The following is a 17,085-nucleotide window of genomic DNA, read 5'->3' on the forward strand; positions in this document are numbered from 1 at the left end:
CTCCAAAATCACTGCAGATGGTGACTGCAGCCTGATGAGGTTTTATATTCCAAAGGCTGACATGTGGGGGATAAACTGAAGAAGGCTTGAGAAAGCAGTAAGGAGACTACTTTAGAAGCAGTAGTCAAAGTCTAGGCAAGAAAGAACAACATTTTGGGCAATGGTGTAGCAGTGGAAATTTGTCAGAATTGTTCTGATTCTGGATCTATTTTGAAGGTGGCTCAGTTATAAGAAAAAGAGAGGAAGCAAGAATAAAGGCATATTTTAAAAAATGAGTATCAGAGTACTGAAAGAAGGAATCAGAGCTGCTGAAGGAAGGAAACACTGAGAAAGAAGGGGCTAAGGATACAGGGGTCAAGAGATCAGTTATGACATGTGAAGCTTGAGTCAAACGGAGCTACAACTACCCAAGCCAGAAGTTCAGGGTCAAATGTGGACTGAAGAGAAATGTGGGGAATCTTGAGAACTGAAGTGTATTTTATCCAGACACAGACCTGGATAAGACTATCCAATGAAGGATTACAGATAATTAAGGACAAAGCAGCATGAACATAGGTCAAAAAGACAAGGATGAGACCACAAAAGAGACTGAGAAACAGTAGATAGCAAGATCAGAGGAAAATTAAGAGGATGTGTGGTCCTGAAGTCAAGTAAAGAAGTTTCACGATGGTTTCATTATGGCAAAAGCATCTTAGAGGTTAAGGAAAATCAAGACTGATTTTGACAGTGATAAGATTTTGACAGTGATAAAGTTTTGACAATAATAAAATCATTGGTGACCTTGACAAATGGGTTTCAGTTTTGTGCGTGGACAAGTACCCAAGTGGAGTGGTCACATGGAGAAAATAAGTTGAGGAAGTGAAGACAGTCCAGACAACTCTTTCAGTGAGGTCTAAAGACTGCTGCTGCTGTTGCTAATTCTGTCAGGAGAGGAAAGCAGACAATGCAGTAGAGAAACGGAATAGCAGGAGCAACAGCTTTGAAAAATGGGACAGATACCAAGACACAAATGGAGAGACTGGCCTTAGACAGGAGCAGAAGTGCTCATTCATTGTGCAAGGGGGAAATAGAATGTATGGGTACAGACAGAGTGCAGAGGGATGGAGGGAATCGTGAGAAATAAAGGAGTGCTTGTTGAATGCTGCCATATTCTTAATGAAAGAAAATACAAAGTCATCAGCTGAAAGTAAGAACAGGTGAATGGGATGATAGAATTTGAAGAGAGAGAATACAATAGATAGAGGGAGAAGCATTAAATAAGGAAAGGTAGTGGAATTGCTGGTGAGAGTAAGAATCCACTTAAAAATCATGGTCATAAATTTCAGATGAGACCAGTCAGTATGGCTTTGTGTTGTTCTCTGACAAGCAGTTAAGGGCTTAATAGGGGAAGAGCTGAAAACTGGATTTAACTACATCAATATTTGCCAGGCGAGTGTGATGGAGAAAGAAAGGCAAGAGAGCTGAGCGGGGACACACAGGAGTATGCGATGGAGAGTGGGGCTGCCTCTGGAAGAGTAAAGAAGTAGGGATGCTAAAGGAGGTTCAGGCACTGAGAACGAGAGATTCAGTAGATTCAGTAGAGTGCATACTTCTCGCTAAACTAATGCTGCAGTTTGGATTTTACATTTGAATATTTTTTATATCTGGAAGTTTTTCATTCAGATAAGTACCTTTCCCATAAAGAAGATTCCATGGGACTGGAGCCTGCCAGGCTCCTCTGTCCATGGGGATTCTCTGGGCAAGAATATTGGAGTGGGTTGCCATACCCTTCTCAACCCAGGGATTGAACTCAGGTCTCACATATTGCAGGAGGATTCCTTACAGTCTGAGCCACCCAAGAAGCCCTGAATACTGGAGTAGGTGGCCTATCCTTTCTCCAGGGGATCTTCCTGACCCAGGAATTGAACTGGGATCTCCTACATTGCAGGCAGAATCTTTACTAGCTGAGCTACCAGGGAAGCCCATAAAGAAGAAATAATAACCTAATTACTTCACTTCATCTTTCCATATCCATTACATCTCTCTACCCCAAACTGGAAAGAAGCATAGTTTTAAGCTTGACAAGGATTCTGCTGAAATCAACCATGATGCTTGGGATAATATAAAGATCAAGATTGAATATTTGTGTGGGGTCTCCATGTGAAGCTAAATGAGATTCTGACAGCCCTCAGTATGCATGAAAAACTGATGGCTAAAGTCACCCAAAGTTAATTGGCATAAATGGGATGTGTTTTTTTATCAAGAAATAAGAAACCAGGCAATGATAACTTGACTTAACCTTAGACTAGGTAAGAAGAAAAAAAAAAAAAAAAACTCTGAGTAAATCATGGCATTTACATTAACTTACTTTGGTTTGTCAATAAACCCATCCGTCTGGACTCTCTTCTCAGTCTCATAGTGAGCACATATAGACACATATAAAGCTAAGAAAGAAACAAAAGAAATTTAAACCATTCATAAACCACTTTCTTACTCAAAGCTATTGTTTCTGAAACAGAAAGGGAAAAATATCTGATAGAGCTACCTAAGATGTAGCTCCTACCTAGGATGCCTCCACTAGTGGCATGACTGCAGCATGTCGCCTCCCTGTCCATCACCAACTCCCGGGGTTTACTCAAAATTATGTCCATTGAGTCGGTGATGCCATCCAAACATCTCATCCTCTGCTGTCCCCTTCTCCTCCAGCCTTCAATCTTTCCCAACATCTGGGTCTTTTCAAATGAATCAGTTCTTCACATTGAGTGGCCAAAATATTGGAGTTTCAGCTTTAGCATCAGTCCTTCCAATGAATATTCAGGACTGATTTCCTTTAGGATGGACTGGTTGGATCTTCTTGCTGTCCAAGGGACTCTCAAGAGTCTTCTCCAACACCAGAGTTCAAAAGCATAAATTCTTTGGTGCTCAGCTTTTTTATAGTCCATCTCTCTCATACATACATGACTCCTGGAAAAACCATAGCCTTGACTGGACAGAGTTTTGTTGCCAAAATAATGTCTCTGCTTTTTAATATGCTGTCTAGTTTGGTCACAACTTTTCTTCCAAGGAGTAAGTGTCTTTTAATTTCATGATTACAGTCACCATCTGCAGTAATTTTGGAGCTTAAAAAAATAAAGTCTGTTGCTGTTTCTACTGTTTCCTCATCTCTTTGACATGAAGTGATGGGACCAGATGTCATGATCTTAGTTTTCTGAATGTTGACCTTTAAGCCAACTTTTTCACTCTCCTCTTTCACTTTTGTCAAGAGACTCTTTAGTTCTTTGCTTTCTGCAAATACGGTGATGTCATTGCAGAGAGGTTATTGATATTTCTCCCAGCAATCTTGATTCCAGCTTGGGCCTCATCCACCCCAGTGTTTTTCATGATGTACTCTGCATATAAGTTAAATAAACAGGGTGACAATATACAGCCTTGACATACTCCTTTCCCTATATGGAACCAGTCTGTTTTTCAATGTTCAGTTCTAAATGATGCCTCTTGACCTGCATATAAATTTCTCAAGAGGCAGGTCAGGTGGTCTAGTGTTCCCATCAGCTTAAGAATTTCCCACAGTTTATTGTGATCCACACAGTCAAAGGCTTTGGCATAGCCAATAAGGCAGAAATAGATGTTTTTCTGGAACTCTTTTGCTGTTTTGATAATCCTACAAATGTTGGCAATTTGATCTCTGGTTCCTCTGCCTTTTCTAAATCCAGCTTGAACATCTGGATTTCACAGTTCTTGTACTGTTGAAGCCTAGCTTGGAGAATTTTGAGCATTACTCTACTAGAGTGTGAGATGAGTGCAATTGTGTGGCAGCTTGAACATTCTTTGACATTGACTTTCTTTGGGATTGGAAAGAAAACACCCTTTCCAGTCCTGTGGTCACTGCTGAGTTTTCCAAATTTACTGGCCTATTGAGTGCAGCACTTTCACAGCATCATCTTTTAGGATCTGAAATAGCTCTGCTGGAATTCCATCACCTCCACTAGCTTTGTTTGTAGTGATGCTTCCTAAGGCCCACTTGACTTTGCATTCCAGGATGTCTGGCTCTAGGTGAGTGATCATACCATCCTGATTACCTGGATACTGAAGATCTTTTTTTGTATAGTTCTTCTGTGTATTCTTGCCACCTCTTCTTAATATCTTCTGCTTCTGTTAGGTCCATACAATCTCTGTCCTTTATTGAACACTTTTTTGCATGAAATGTTCCCTTGGTATCTCTAATTTTCTTGAAGAGATCTCTAGTCTTTCCCATTCTCTTGTTTTCCTCTATTTCTTTGCACTGATCACTGAGGAAGACTTTCTTATCTCTCCTTGCTATTCTTTGGGATTCTGCATTCAAATGGGTGTATCTTTCCTTTTCTTCATTGCTTTTCACTTCTCTTCTTTTCACACCTATTTGTAAGGCCTCCTCAGATAGCCATTTTGCTTTTTTGCATTTCTTTTTCTTGGGGAATGTCTTGATCCCTGCTTCCTATACAATATCATGAACCTTTGACCGTAGTTCATCAGGCACTCTATCAGACCTAATCCCTTGAATCTATTTGTCACTTCCACTCTATAATCATAAGGGATTTGATTTACGTCATACCTGATGATCTAGTTGTTTTGCATACTTCCTTCAATTTAAGTCTCAATTTGGCAATAAAGAGTTCATGATCTGAGCCATGGTCAGATCCTGGTCTTGTTTTTTCTTACTGTACAGAGCTTCTCCATCTTTGGCTGCAAAGAATATAATCAATCTGATTTCAGTGTTGACCATCTGGTGATGGCCTTGTGTAGAGTCTTCTCTTGTGTTATTGGAATAGAGTGTTCACTATGACCAGTGCGTTCTCTTGGCACAACTCTGTTTGCTTTTGCCCTTCTTCATTTTTTACTCCAAGGACAAATTTGCCTGTTACTCCAGGTATCTCTTGACTTCCTACTTTTGCACCCTACTCCCTTATAATGAAAAGGACATCTTTTTTGGATTTTATTTCTAAAAGGTCTTGTAGGTCTTCATAGTCAACTTCAGCGTCTTCAGCATTACTGGTCACGGCATAGACTTGGATTACTGTGATGCTGAATGTTTTGCCTTGGAAACGAACAGAGATCATTCTGTCGTTTTTGAGATTGTATCCAAGTACTGCATTTTGGGCTCTTTTGTTGGCTATGATGGCTACTCCATTTCTTCCAAGGGATTCTTGCCCATAGTAGTAGACATAATGGTCATCTGAGTTAAATTCACCCATTCTAGTCCATTTTAGTCTGCTGATTCATAAAACGTTGACGTTCACTCTTGCCATCTCCTGTTTGACCACTTTCAGTTTGCCTTGATTCATGAACCTAACATTCCATGTTCTTATGCAGTATTGCTCTTTACAGCATCAGACTTTGCTTCTATCACCAGTCACATCCTCAACTGGGTGTTCTTTTTGCTTTGGCTCTGTCTCTTCATTCTTTCTGGAGTTATTTCTCCACTGATCTCCAGTAGCTTATTGGGCGCCTACCTACCTATGCAGTTCATCTTTCAGTGTCCTATCTTTTGTCTTTTCATACTGTATGGGGTCCAGGAACTTTTGGGGGGCTATGACTTAAAGGGGCATGATAGTGGAGAACTTCTGATATGGTGGTAGTGCTTACCTTGTGAAAACCATTTACATTTTGTTTTCTTTGCAAAAAGAAAGATGGACACTTACAACTGTATTTTTTTATAAATGCATATTAGGCCTCATTAAAAACTAAAAAAAAAAAAAGAGTTTGATTAAATTGATAACCAACAGCCTGTCACAGCAGTAAATTTGGATGTAGAGCCAAAAACTGTTTTAGAGAAACCAACAAGGGTACAGAGAATGGGTATACTAGACCCTCTCAACCAAAGAAGGAGTGAGATCCTGCAATGAAGCAAAAAATAATAAGTAAATTAAAAAGCTTGGCTTAAATAAATAATTTTAAAATGTGTTATATCAGAATTGGGATAAACCATTCTTCAGAACTGAAAGCCCTGAAACTAACTTATACAATTAACAATCTGGCAGTGATGTTATATCCAACTCAAAAAGTAATCTGCCAAGGAAATCCTGACCAAACAGCAATAAGCATACAGATGGAGCACCGCTGTCTTGAAAAGCAGATGATATATCCATCAGTTTATGTGACATGGACTTTCTGAGCTACCTGATACAATGACTCATTTATAAAGGAATAATCAGATGAGAGGAGAGGAGGCCCCAAGGAGACAAATAAGAGATTGCTAACCTGTGAGATGGGCAGCAATCCAAGCATCTTCAGTAAATGCCTCTGACTCACTGATTCCATTCTAGAAAATGCCTGGTGAATTAAAGAACCCTTAAAGAAAGACTAAAGTTAATTACAGGATGAAGTAACTTCTAAGAATCAACTGTATTGATGCCATTTTTAATCAACTGAGACTAGTAAATACACTTTGAAGACTCTCTGGTGGAATTTCCTTTTTACAAGATAGTCAGATTATAGCAAAATAAAACCAAGATAGGAGGTCTTCTGAGGGGAGAAAGTCTTTTGCATTTCCTTGGACTATAATGGGTTCATATGAGCAAAACAGATGACAGTGTTCAGTTTCATTATACTGACACATCACATACACACACCTCAAGCAAAATGCATTGATATAAATAAGTGAACATAAATTTCACATTGAAGTACCCTACAAATGATGACTCAGAAAGTAGCACTGAGATATATACACTATAATGTGTAAAACAGTTAGTTGGAAGTTGCTAAATAACACAGAGATCTCAGCCTGGAGCTCTGTGATGACCTAGATGTGGGCAGGGGTAGGGTAGGGGGAGAATGAGGGACGGGAGTATATTATGACTGGTTCACATTATTGTACAGAAGAAACTAACACAACATTGTAAAGCAATTTCCCATCAGTTAAAAAAATAAAACTTTAAAAATACTTAGAAATAGTATTAATGCCTTACTCTCATATTCAGGCTGAGCATCTGCATGACCTCTCATTCTCAGTAGTTGCTGAAAGACCACAGCTCCTTAAAGACCAATGCAACAATGTCTTCATGTGCCAGCATTTGATCTTCCCTAGTTTGCATAAGAGCCCATGATATGTATGACCTTTCTCACCATGCTGGAACTAGGCAATGGCTTCCAATTTGGCTGTGCTGGGAAGCAGGGACACCAGATAAACAGAGGATGAATTAAATTTGAAGTGCAGTTAAATAATTTTAGCATAAGTTCACAATATTTGAGACATAATTATAGCCCCCCTCCAAAAAAAATCCAAATTTAACTGGGTATCTTGTATTTTTATTTGTTAAATCTAATAACTTTACCGAGAAGAGTTCAGAGGAATCCATACCTAAGAGCCAAACCAACCAACCAGATTAGGAAAGTAATGAAGGGCAACATGAGACCTACCCCACACTTAGATCCAATCTCTAGCAATTAGAAGTGGAGGTGGAACATAAAGCTAAGCTCTTAAAATTTGATTTGGTGATTTGGTCAACACTTTTCTCACGAGTGTTCATTATTTGTTGGCCAGTTAGAGAGAGAGAAGAGCACAAATGTCAACTGAGACTTCGTCTTTCTTCTGGAATAAATTGTCAAAACAGAACAAGTATAGTCACATGTATAGCTGGCCCTCAATATTCACAGATTCTGCATTCACCGATTCAGTCAAACATAGACTGAACATATTCAAGAAATTTTCCAAAAGTTCCAAAAATAAAAACCTGAATGTGTACTTGCTGGCAATTATTTACAAAGCATCTACAATAAGCATTTTAAGTAATCTAGAAATAATACGCTGGTAAAGCTCACCTTGTGAAAATCCATTTACATTTCATCTTATTTGTGAAGAGAAAGATGCACACTCAGAACTATATGTTTTTTTGTGTGTGTATGTTAGGCCTCAGTAAAAAGTTCAAAAACTAAAGAGTTCTGATTAAACTGATAAACAACAGCCTCTCGTACCAAAACAATTAGGACATTTTGATGCAGAACTAAACACTGCTTTAGAGAAAGGAAACCATAAATCAAGTCAAACAAAATAAAGCCTATGATATGTGAAAAAATATTTGCAAAAGATGTGACCAACAAAGAATTGATGGAGAAGCCCTATACAGTCAGCAAAAACAAGACTGGGAACTGACTGTGGCTAGGATCATAAACTCCTTATTGCCAAATTGAGACTTAAATTGAAGAAAGTAGGCAAAACCACTAGATCATTCAGGTATGACCTAAATCAAATCCCTTATGATTATACAGTGGAAGTGACAAAAGCTTCAAGGAATTAGATCTGATAGACACAGTCCCTGAAGAACTTTGGACAGAGGTTCGTGGCATTGTACAGAAGTCAGTGATCAAGACCATCTCCAAGGAAAAGAAATGCAAAAAGGCAAAATGGTTGTCTGATGAGGCCTTACAAATAGCTGTTCCACATACATTTTCCATCTCCCTTTCTAGTATAAAAAAGTGATGAGAGTGAGTGGATGGAATCCATAGAAGGAAAGAAAAATTTTAAATAAATTTCCAAAAGATTTTTTTTTTAATCTCATAGGCCAGAACTGAGCCAGATAATTCACCTAGTGCAAGGAAGTTAAGAAACAGAACTAATCATGATAACATTTGGAGCAAAGTCAGATCTCTATTAATTTGGAAACAAGGAGCATGGATACTGGCTAAGCAATTAGTAGTGTCTGGCACAAGAGATTAAGAAATATTGTTATCTTAAGAGTAACCAAGAGACATTAATTGCCTCACCAGTCCAAATGATGAGTAGATAACTAGAACCTAAGTATCTAGATGGAACTGTCATGTGTTTAATTAATGAAAAGTGTTATCCATGTGTTCATATATTATAGACGTTAACCATTATAAACTCACTACTTCTTTCTTCTATAGGGAGAGTCCATGATAGGATAATAGATTGAAGCATCAATTGATAGTTTCAATGGTCTGTTTTTGGGAACTGAGAACAGCTTAATTTGGAAACTAAAATTTCCACATCTCTTTCTCAAATGTTAGAAAAGTCCTTTATCATCCACCTCAGTAGCTGTCTAGAGTCCTAGAACTAGGAACATAATCAACAGATGTAAATAGTCACATGACTGTTTTGGCCCTTTGCTATAATAAGTTGCCTATTATGTAACTGGAAAAAAAAAATCCACTAAAACAAATGTAAAACAAATCGATTGGTGCTAGGGCTGTATTGCTTGTGCATGTATGCTAAGTTGCTTTTCATGTCCAACTTTTTACAACCCTATGGACTATAGCCTTCCAAGCTCCTCTGTCCAGGCACAAATACTGGAGTGGGTTGCCATGCTTTCCTCCAAGGGATCTTCCCAATCCAGGGATCAAATTCACATCTCTTACATCTCCTGCATTTCACTACTAGTAAAATTAGTTTCACATTAAAGAGAGGAAAGGGGGAAATAATTTCCCATTCAATTTTTTGTTTTGCATAATAACTACAGAGTTAGTAAATACATAAACTAATGATATTTTGGGTCATGCCAAGCTTTTCATAAACTTTCTAAGACTAACTAAAATTTCTGAGCTTTTGAGATTAAGCCTGAGAAAATGTATTTGGTTCATTTTCCCAGTACATATAAATTATGATTAAATACAGTTAACCTTAATGTTTTAAAAGCTATATATATTTTTTGTTTATATATAAACAAATACACTAAATGTGTTTTCAGTGATTTTATTCCTAGGTTGTAGGAGTCATGGGGAGGTTTTTATTTTTTTCCTGTATATTATTTGGAATCCTTTGAATTTTGAAAAATTATTATGTGTTACTTCTTCTATCATAAAAAGTGTTACATGAAGAAAGAAAATATACCATGTAAGCAACCCTTCATGTCCCCATCAGAGAAGGATGGTACTACTTAACAATATCCTTATGTGCACTTTGAACAAGCAGATTAGAAGAGATGGAACAAGCAAATTAGAAGAGATGATGTTAAAACACATAGTTATAAACAAGCAGATTAGAAGAGATGATGTTAAAATACATAGTTATAAACTATAAACATTGCTTGGCATTTTTATTAAATAAATTGGCTTGAAACAGCCAGGTGTTTTACAATTCCACAGCAACTCAAGCCCTTAACAATGCTATTGTTAAAATTTAGAGAACAGTAGAATTCATTTTGAAACTAAATCAACATCCCCACTCCACTCAGGAAAGTCTTTCTCAACTTATTTTTCAACTTAATACACTGGTTTCAAGAGCATATAATTAAAAGTGCTGAGTTGCCCAGAAGTTAATGAAGAATACAGCAAGCACCCTGCAGAATGAATATTTTTATGGCTTTTGTGCACAAAGCACTTCAGGCTAATTATTTTCAGACCAGCCGGTGAATGAGAATTTATCCTGAGAGAATGCTCACTTTCATGACCTATGGTGACCCCTCCTTATTCAGAACCTGTGGAACTACCTCAGAAGTAGTTCTCTCAGGTTTTTAACCTTTTCTTGGCTCAGAAAAGCATCTAATGAATTAATTTTGAGTTTTCACTGAACCGTGTCCTTTCACTACGTAATTTTACAATATCCAAGGCCAGGACAGGGATGATATGAAAGTTAATTTTCCAGAACTGCCTGGCATGGCTATTTGCAGAACTAAAAGCAGTCCCAGGCCTGAACAAATTTGAACCTACCAGAAATAGCCAAGGGATTCCAAGTTCACTTTCTGTCCAAGGCTTCTTGGATCTAAAGTGAGACCATGAAAGACCAGAGAGTTGAATGACTGACTCATATTCTCTGCAAATGTTTCCTGACTTCCTATGATACACTCACACATGCATACAGAGCTTTTAATTTTTCTCTCAAAAATTGATGTGCACTGCTTGGCATTTTCTATAAAGAGACAGTAAATTCACAGGGCTAGCTTTTTTTTTTTTTTTTTTTTTGACATCTAACTATATTAATTTTTGAAAAAAACCTGAGTTTGTAGTTGTATGTAATAATGACACAAATCCATTTATGTCTTAATTTAATGAAGGTCACTGGGACTTGAAAACACTCATTTTCCTTCTATGTGGCAATTCTATTGGTAAAACTACCTTAGATATTTTAAGTTTTAATTCTTGGTTCTGAAATGTACATCGGATCTGATGACTGTTTATTAGTCATTACTGGGCTTCTAATTTGTCTGAGACTAAAATCCTTTCCCAATGGTATTTTTCAGAGAACTAGAACAAATAATTTCACAATTTGTGTGGAAATACAAAAAACTTCAAATAACCAAAGCAATCTTGAGAAAGAAGAATGGAACTGGAGGAATCAACCTGCCTGACTTCAGGCTCTACTACAAAGCCACAGTCATCAAGACAGTATGGTACTGGCACAAAGACAGAAATATAGATCAATGGAACAAAATAGAAAGCCCAGAGATAAATCCACACACCTATGGACACCTTATCTTCAACAAAAGAGGCAAGAATGCACAATGGATTAAAGACAATCTCTTTAACAAGTGGTGCTGGGAAAACTGGTTAACAATTTGTAAAAGAATGAAACTAGAACACTTTCTAACACCACACACAAAAATAAACTCAAAATGGATTAAAGATCTAAATGTAACACCAGAAACTCTAAAACTCCTAGAGGCAAAACACTCTCAGACATAAATCACAGCTGGATCCTCTATGACACACCTCCCAGAGTAATGGAAATAAAAGAAAAATAAAAAATGGGATCTAATTAAACTTAAAAGCTTTTGCACAAAGAAGGAAACTATAAGCAAGGTAAAAAGACAGCCTTCAGAATGGGAGAAAATAATAGCAAATGAAGCAACTGACAAAGAATTAATCTCAAAAATATACAAGCAGCTCATGCAGCTCAATTCCAGAAAAATAAATGACCCAATCAAAAAATGGGCCAAAGAACTAAACAGACAGTTCTGCAAAGAAGACATACAGATGGCTAACAAACACATGAAAACATGCTCAACATCACTCATTATCAGTTCAGTTCAGTTCAGTCGCTCTGTCCTGTCCAACTTTGTGACCCCATGAGTCACAGCACACCAGGCCTCCCTGTCCATCACCAACTTCCGGAGTTCACCCAAACTCATGTGCATAGAGTCGGTGATACCATCCAGCCATCTATCTCATCCTCTGTCATGCCCTTCTCCTCCTGTATCCAATTCCTCCCAGCATCAGGGTCTTTCCAATGAGTCAACTCTTCGCATGAGGTGGCCAAAGTATTGGAATTTCAGCCTCAGTATCAGTCCTTCCAATAAACACCAAGGACTAATCTCCTTTAGGATGCACTGGTTGGATCTCCTTGCAGTCCAAGGGACTCTCATGAGTCTTCTCCAACACCAAAGTTCAAAAGCATCAATTCTTTGGCACTCAGCTTTCTTCACAGTCCAACTCTCACATCCATACGTGACCACTGGAAAAACCATAGCCTCGACTAGACAGACCATTGTTGGCAAAGTAATGTCTCTGCTTTTTAATATGCTATCTAGGTTGGTCATAACTTTCCTTCCCAGAAATAAGGGTCTTTTAATTTCATTATCAGAGAAATACAATCAAAACCACAATGAGATATCACACCAGTCAGAATGGCTGTGATCCAAAAGTCTACAAGCAATAAATGCTGGAGAGGATGTGGAGAAAAGGGAACCCTCTTACACTGTTGATGAGAATGCAAACTAGTACAGCCGCTATGGAGAACAGTGTGGAGATTCCTTAAAAAACTGGAAATAGAACTGCCATATGACCCAGCAATCCCATTGCTGGGCATACATACCAAGGAAACCAGAATTGATAGAGACACATGTACCCCAATGTTCATCACAGTACTGTTTATAATAGCCAGGACATGAGAGCAACCTAGATGTCCATCAGCAGACTAATTGATAAGAAAGCTGTGGTACATATACACAATGGAGTATTACTCAGCCATTAAAAAGAATACATTTGACTGAGTTCTAATGAGGTGGTTGAAACTGGAGCCTATTATACAGAGTGATGTAAGCCAGAAAGAAAAACAGCAATACAGTATACTAATGCATAAATATGAAATTTAGAATGATGGTAATGATAACCCTATATGCGAGAAAGCAAAAGATTCACAGATGTATAGAACGGACTTTTGGACTCTGTGGGAGAGGATGAGGGAGGGATGATCTGAGAGAATATCATTGAAACATGTATATTATCATATGTGAAACATCACCAGTCCAGGTACGATGCATGAAACAGGTGCTCAGGGCTGGTGCACTGGGATGACCCAGAGGGATGTGATGGGGAGGGAGGTGGGAAGGGGGTTCAGGATGGGGGACACATGTAAACCCATGGCTGATTCATGTCAATGTATGGCAAAACCCACTATAATATTGTAAAGTAATTAGCCTCCAATTAAAATAAATAAATAAAATCCTTTCATCAACATGCTTGGCCTTAAGTATGCACATAACATTAAATAAGTACTGTTAGAATTTTTATGTTTTATGAAGATCATAATTGATGATTAAATAAACTAAATTCTATGTGCTTGTATAACATTTATTTATTGAAAGATTTGACTTACAAAATAAATGAATCAAAATAAATACACTACTGTAATAAATCAAGCACAGTTATAATGCATAGATTGCAATAATCTGAACTGGATATTTTATTGATGGACAAGTTTGAACAAATTCCCTTTTTGTATTCTGATACCTTATCCTGTATCTTGTATGACTTTTCCTCCCTCATGAGAAAAAAACAATGAGTTTAAATAAAATAAATCCTATTAAAATCTGAAGGAATCATGAAGAAATAAATTTCATATATTAGCACAAATAAGATGTAATGCTAGCAAAACTTTTTTTGTGATAACTCTGTTTACTGCTGTACCTCCTGGGCATTTAATATCTTCAGGCTGATATTAAGAGTTAGAGAGGTATCAGATTACTAACCATCCTCAAATGATATAAGAAACACGTGGTAGGGGATCAGACCTACCAATCATTTTGTATAAGAGAGATTATATTAAAAAACAGGGCTAGAGGCTCATACCAGACTGTAGGCAAAATGTTACTCTGTCCTTACTTTAATATGGTATAAGTTCCAGCTCTAGATCTTCCCGACCAAGGGAAGAAAAGAAACACAAACAAATGCACACACACATATAGAAGAACAAGGTTGTAATATATGAATATTTAGTAATATTATCTTGAGATCATAAGATAGCACAGCAATTTAAAAAAAAAAATCTATTGAAACATACAAAAATGTGTGTGATCTTACTAGACCAGTAAATAGGAAGAACTTTATAGTATAACATGTTTATGTTAGTAAAGTTCTCAAATTAGCGACCTTGAAATGTACCTTAGCAAACCCGAGAGAGAAGAGCAAATAAAAGGCAAAGTAATCAAAAGAAAGGAAATAATAAAGACAAAAGTCAGTGTGTGAAGTGAAGTGAAGTCGCTCAGTCGTGTCTGACTCTTTGCGACCCCATGGACTGTAGCCTACCAGGCTCCTCTGTCCATGGGATTTTCCAGGCAACAGTACTGGAGTGGATTGACATTTCCATCTCCAGGGGATCTTCCCAAGCCAGGGACTGAACCCAGCTCTCTCACATGGTAGACAGACGCTTTACCATCTGAGCCACCAGTAAATTCCATTCCACTCCAGTCAGAATGGCTGTGATCCAAAAGTCTACAAGCAATAAATGCTGGAGAGGGTGCATAGAAAAGGGAACCCTCTCACACTGTTGGTGGGGATGCAAACTAGTACAGCCACTATGGAGAACAGTGTGGAGATTCCTTAAAAAACTGGAAATAGAACTGCCATATGACCCAGCAATCCCACTGCTGGGCATACATACCAAGAAAACCAGAATTGAAAGAGACACATGTACCACAATGTTCATCGCAGCACTATTTATAATAGCCAGGACATGGAAGCAACCTAGATGCCCATCAGCAGATGAATGGATAAGAAAGCTGTGGTACATATAAACAATGGAGTATTACTCAGCCATCAAAAAAATACATTTGACTCAGGTCTAATAAGGTGGATGAAACTGTAGCCTATTATACAGAGTGATGTAGGCCAGAAAGTAAAACACCAATACAGTATATTAATGCATATATATGGAATTTATAAAGATGGTAATGATAACCCTGTATGCAAGACAGCAAAAGAGACACAGATGTATAGAACAGTCTTTTGGACTCTGTGGGAGAGGGAGAGGGTGGGATGATTTGGGAGAATGGCATTGAAACATGTATAATATCATATAAGAAATGAATTGCCAGTCTCGGTTTGATACAGGATACAGGATGCTTGGGGCTGGTGCACTGGGATTACCCAGAGGGATGGTATGGGGAGGGAGGTGGGAGGGGGGTTCAGGATTGGGAACATGTGTACACCCGTGGTGGATTCATGTTGATGTATGGCAAAACCAATACAATATTGTAAAGCAATTAGCCCCCAATTAAAATAAATAAATTTTAAATGTAAAAAGAAGTATAAATTGTTGAAATAAAAAATGAGAAAAAAAAAGAAAGCCAATTAAACCAAAATTTGATTCTTTGAGAAGATCAATAAAATTGATATGCTTCTGGGCATACTAATTATATAAGATAACAGACACAAATTACTAATGTCAGGAGTGAATGAGAGGATATCATGATGAATTCCATAAATATTAAAAGGATTATAAGGGAATATCAGGAAAAATGTTTGTCAATAAATGTGATAATGGGCAAATTTTTTGAGTGATATGAACTGTTAAAGACCAGTGAAGTAGTAGATACACTAAATCATCATATATTGTATTAAAGTCAGTTAATTTATAGTTAGAAAGCTTCCCATAAAGGAAACTCAAGCCCCAGATGGCTTCATTAGTGAATTCTTACAAAGATTTAAGGAAGAAATAGTATCAATTATACAAAAACTTTTTCTTAAAAAAAAAAAGTAGAGACAATACTTTCTAACACTTTCTAACATCTAACACCATTACTCTAACGTCAAACCCCGATATATGGCAAGATATCTGAATACTAACATACTTTCATTACAAGAAAATAAAATAAAAGACCAATATTCCTAACAATCTGGAGAAGGCAATGGCACCCCACTCCAGTACTCTTGCCTGGAAAACCCCATGGACAGAGGAGCCTGGTAGGCTGCAGTCCATGGGGTCGCTAAGAGTCGGGCACGACTGAGCGACTTCACTTTCGCTTTTCACTTTTTGCATTGGAGAAGGAAATGGCAACCCACTCCAGTGTTCTTGCCTGGAAAATCCCAGGGACAGAGGAGCCTAGTAGGCTGCCATCTGTGGGGTCACACAGAGTCGGACACAACTGAACCGACTCAGCATTCCTAATAATCATAGTTGCAAAAATATTAAACAAAATGTTAACAAATCAAATTCAAAGCTATATAAAATGGATAATATATCATGATTTGATTAGATTGATCCCAGGAATGTAAATTTTGTTTAACATTTAAAAATCAATCATTGCAATTTATCACATTCACAAGTAAAAATTAAAAAAACTATACAAACATTTCAATAAAAGCACAAAAAGCATTTTTAAAACTCCATTATTCTTGTCTGAAAAATAGATAAGATCAGGGAGGTTATGACTTGAGATCACAAAACTAGTTAGTGACTCAGTCAAAACCCAGACTTTCAGACCTTTGTTAAGAATCAAATTCTCTCACTATTTTCTTAAAATCATCTGTTATACATTCTGATACCATAATACAGTGTTATTCACAATTGAGGCATTCATTTCAATAACTTTGATTTAAATGTATTTTTGATTCATAAGAAAACATACTCAAAATTCCTTTGATTTTAATTGACCTAATTTATACTTTTATATAAATATTTCAGTTCAGTTCAGTTGTTCAGTCATGTCCAACTCTTTGTGACCCCATGACCTGCAGCACGCCAGGCCTCACTGTCCGTCACCAACTCCCGGAGCCTACTCAAACTCATATCCATTGCATTGGTGATGCCATCCAACCAACTCATCCTCTGTCTTCCCTTTCTCCTCCCACCTCCAATCTTTCCCAACATCAGGGTCTTTTCCAATGATTCGGTTCTTCACATCAGAGGGTCAAAGTATTGGAGTTTCAGCTTCAGAATCAGTCTTTCCAATGAATATT

Source organism: Capricornis sumatraensis, chromosome 1, assembly GCF_032405125.1.
Source record: "Capricornis sumatraensis isolate serow.1 chromosome 1, serow.2, whole genome shotgun sequence".
Lineage (NCBI taxonomy): Eukaryota > Metazoa > Chordata > Mammalia > Artiodactyla > Bovidae > Capricornis > Capricornis sumatraensis.